This window comes from Pseudophryne corroboree, chromosome 6, assembly GCF_028390025.1.
Source record: "Pseudophryne corroboree isolate aPseCor3 chromosome 6, aPseCor3.hap2, whole genome shotgun sequence".
Taxonomy (NCBI): domain Eukaryota; kingdom Metazoa; phylum Chordata; class Amphibia; order Anura; family Myobatrachidae; genus Pseudophryne; species Pseudophryne corroboree.
The window spans coordinates 828,933,058-828,938,265 of NC_086449.1; positions in this window are offsets into that span (position 1 = coordinate 828,933,058).

The following is a 5,208-nucleotide window of genomic DNA, read 5'->3' on the forward strand; positions in this document are numbered from 1 at the left end:
ATACATGTGCAGCTCAGATACATGTGCAGGTCAGATGCATGTGCAGGTCAGATACATGTGCAGGTCAGATACATGTGCAGCTCAGATACATGTGCAGGTCAGATACATGTGCAGGTCAGATACATGTGCAGATACATGTGCAGGTCAGATACATGTGCAGGTCAGATACATGTGCAGCTCAGATACATGTGCAGCTCAGATACATGTGCAGGTCAGATACATGTGTGGCTCAGATACATGTGCAGGTCAGATACATGTGTGGCTCAGATACATGTGCAGGTCAGATACATGTGTGGCTCAGATACATGTGCTGCTCAGATACATGTGCAGGTCAGATACATGTGCAGGTCAGATACATGTGCTGCTCAGATACATGTGCAGGTCAGATACATGTGCAGGTCAGATACATGTGCAGGTCAGATACATGTGTGGCTCAGATACATGTGCAGGTCAGATACATGTGCAGGTCAGATACATGTGCAGGTCAGATACATGTGTGGTTCAGATGCATGTGCCGCTCAGATACATGTGCAGGTCAGATACATGTGCAGGTCAGATACATGTGTGGTTCAGATGCATGTGCCGCTCAGATACATGTGCAGGTCAGATACATGTGCAGGTCAGATACATGTGCAGGTCAGATACATGTGCAGGTCAGATACATGTGTTGCTCAGATACATGTGCAGGTCAGATACATGTGCAGGTCAGATACATGTGTGGTTCAGATGCATGTGCCGCTCAGATACATGTGCAGGTCAGATACATGTGCAGGTCAGATACATGTGTGGTTCAGATGCATGTGCCGCTCAGATACATGTGCAGGTCAGATACATGTGCAGGTCAGATACATGTGCAGGTCAGATACATGTGTGGCTCAGATACATGTGCAGGTCAGATACATGTGCAGGTCAGATACATGTGCAGCTCAGATACATGTGCAGGTCAGATACATGTGCAGCTCAGATACATGTGCAGGTCAGATACATGTGCAGGTCAGATACATGTGCAGCTCAGATACATGTGCAGATACATGTGCAGGTCAGATACATGTGCAGCTCAGATACATGTGTTGCTCAGATACATGTGCAGGTCAGATACATGTGCAGGTCAGATACATGTGCAGCTCAGATACATGTGCAGGTCAGATGCATGTGCAGGTCAGATACATGTGCAGCTCAGATACATGTGCAGGTCAGATACATGTGCAGCTCAGATACATGTGCAGATACATGTGCAGGTCAGATACATGTGCAGGTCAGATACATGTGCAGATACATGTGCAGGTCAGATACATGTGCAGCTCAGATACATGTGCAGCTCAGATACATGTGCAGGTCAGATACATGTGCAGGTCAGATACATGTGTGGCTCAGATACATGTGCAGGTCAGATACATGTGTGGCTCAGATACATGTGCAGGTCAGATACATGTGCAGCTCAGATACATGTGCAGATACATGTGCAGGTCAGATACATGTGCAGGTCAGATACATGTGCAGGTCAGATACATGTGCAGCTCAGATACATGTGCAGGTCAGATACATGTGTGGCTCAGATACATGTGCAGGTCAGATACATGTGTGGCTCAGATACATGTGCAGGTCAGATACATGTGCTCCTCAGATACATGTGCAGGTCAGATACATGTGCAGGTCAGATACATGTGCAGGTCAGATACATGTGTGGCTCAGATACATGTGCAGGTCAGATACATGTGCAGGTCAGATACATGTGCAGGTCAGATACATGTGTGGTTCAGATGCATGTGCCGCTCAGATACATGTGCAGGTCAGATACATGTGTGGTTCAGATGTATGTGCCGCTCAGATACATGTGCAGGTCAGATACATGTGCAGCTCAGATACATGTGCAGGTCAGATACATGTGCAGGTCAGATACATGTGCAGCTCAGATACATGTGCAGCTCAGATACATGTGCTGGTCAGATACATGTGCAGGTCAGATACATGTGCAGCTCAGATACATGTGCAGGTCAGATACATGTGCAGCTCAGATACATGTGCAGGTCAGATACATGTGCAGGTCAGATACATGTGCAGCTCAGATACATGTGCAGATACATGTGCAGGTCAGATGCATGTGCAGGTCAGATGCATGTGCAGATCAGATACATGTGCAGCTCAAATACATGTGCAGCTCAGATACATGTGCAGGTCAGATACATGTACAGCTCAGATACATGTGCAGGTCAGATATATGTGCAGGTCTGATACATGTGCAGGTCAGATACATGTGCAGGTCAGATACATGTACAGCTCAGATGCATGTGCTGCTCAGATACATGTGCAGGTCAGATACATGTGCAGGTCAGATACATGTGCAGCTCAGATACATGTGCAGGTCAGATACATGTGCAGCTCAGATACATGTGCAGGTCAGATACATGTGCAGCTCAGATACATGTGCGGCTCAGATACATGTGTGGCTCAGATACATGTGCAGGTCACATACATGTGTGGCTCAGATACATGTGCAGGTCAGATACATGTGCAGGTCAGATACATGTGCTGCTCAGATACATGTGCAGGTCAGATACATGTGCAGGTCAGATACATGTGCAGCTCAGATACATGTGCAGGTCAGATACATATGCAGCTCAGATACATGTGCAGGTCAGATACATGTGCAGCTCAGATACATGTGCAGCTCAGATACATGTGTGGCTCAGATACATGTGCAGGTCAGATACATGTGTGGCTCAGATACATGTGCAGGTCAGATACATGTGCAGGTCAGATACATGTGCTGCTCAGATACATGTGCAGGTCAGATACATGTGCAGGTCAGATACATGTGTGGCTCAGATACATGTGCAGCTCAGATACATGTGTGGTTCAGATGCATGTGCCGCTCAGATACATGTGCAGGTCAGATACATGTGTGGCTCAGATACATGTGCAGGTCAGATACATGTGTGGCTCAGATACATGTGCAGGTCAGATACATGTGCTGCTCAGATACATGTGCAGGTCAGATACATGTGCAGGTCAGATACATGTGCAGCTCAGATACATGTGCTGCTCAGATACATGTGCAGGTCAGATACATGTGCAGGTCAGATACATGTGCAGCTCAGATACATGTGCAGGTCAGATACATGTGCAGGTCAGATACATGTGTGGCTCAGATACATGTGCAGGTCAGATACATGTGCAGGTCAGATACATGTGCAGGTCAGATACATGTGCAGGTCAGATACATGTGCTGCTCAGATACATGTGCAGGTCAGATACATGTGCAGGTCAGATACATGTGCAGGTCAGATACATGTGTGGCTCAGATACATGTGCAGGTCAGATACATGTGCAGGTCAGATACATGTGCAGGTCAGATACATGTGTGGTTCAGATGCATGTGCCGCTCAGATACATGTGCAGGTCAGATACATGTGCAGGTCAGATACATGTGTGGCTCAGATGCATGTGCCGCTCAGATACATGTGCAGGTCAGATACATGTGCAGGTCAGATACATGTGCAGGTCAGATACATGTGCAGGTCAGATACATGTGTTGCTCAGATACATGTGCAGGTCAGATACATGTGCAGGTCAGATACATGTGTGGTTCAGATGCATGTGCCGCTCAGATACATGTGCAGGTCAGATACATGTGCAGGTCAGATACATGTGTGGTTCAGATGCATGTGCCGCTCAGATACATGTGCAGGTCAGATACATGTGCAGGTCAGATACATGTGCAGGTCAGATACATGTGTGGCTCAGATACATGTGCAGGTCAGATACATGTGCAGGTCAGATACATGTGCAGCTCAGATACATGTGCAGGTCAGATACATGTGCAGCTCAGATACATGTGCAGGTCAGATACATGTGCAGGTCAGATACATGTGCAGCTCAGATACATGTGCAGATACATGTGCAGGTCAGATACATGTGCAGCTCAGATACATGTGTTGCTCAGATACATGTGCAGGTCAGATACATGTGCAGGTCAGATACATGTGCAGGTCAGATACATGTGCAGCTCAGATACATGTGCAGGTCAGATGCATGTGCAGGTCAGATACATGTGCAGCTCAGATACATGTGCAGGTCAGATACATGTGCAGCTCAGATACATGTGCAGATACATGTGCAGGTCAGATACATGTGCAGGTCAGATACATGTGCAGATACATGTGCAGGTCAGATACATGTGCAGCTCAGATACATGTGCAGCTCAGATACATGTGCAGGTCAGATACATGTGCAGGTCAGATACATGTGTGGCTCAGATACATGTGCAGGTCAGATACATGTGTGGCTCAGATACATGTGCAGGTCAGATACATGTGCAGCTCAGATACATGTGCAGATACATGTGCAGGTCAGATACATGTGCAGGTCAGATACATGTGCAGGTCAGATACATGTGCAGCTCAGATACATGTGCAGGTCAGATACATGTGCTCCTCAGATACATGTGCAGGTCAGATACATGTGCAGGTCAGATACATGTGCAGGTCAGATACATGTGTGGCTCAGATACATGTGCAGGTCAGATACATGTGCAGGTCAGATACATGTGCAGGTCAGATACATGTGTGGTTCAGATGCATGTGCCGCTCAGATACATGTGCAGGTCAGATACATGTGTGGTTCAGATGTATGTGCCGCTCAGATACATGTGCAGGTCAGATACATGTGCAGCTCAGATACATGTGCAGGTCAGATACATGTGCAGGTCAGATACATGTGCAGCTCAGATACATGTGCAGCTCAGATACATGTGCTGGTCAGATACATGTGCAGGTCAGATACATGTGCAGCTCAGATACATGTGCAGGTCAGATACATGTGCAGCTCAGATACATGTGCAGGTCAGATACATGTGCAGGTCAGATACATGTGCAGCTCAGATACATGTGCAGATACATGTGCAGGTCAGATGCATGTGCAGGTCAGATGCATGTGCAGATCAGATACATGTGCAGCTCAAATACATGTGCAGCTCAGATACATGTGCAGGTCAGATACATGTGCAGGTCAGATACATGTACAGCTCAGATACATGTGCAGGTCAGATATATGTGCAGGTCTGATACATGTGCAGGTCAGATACATGTGCAGGTCAGATACATGTACAGCTCAGATGCATGTGCTGCTCAGATACATGTGCAGGTCAGATACATGTGCAGGTCAGATACATGTGCAGCTCAGATACATGTGCAGGTCAGATACATGTGC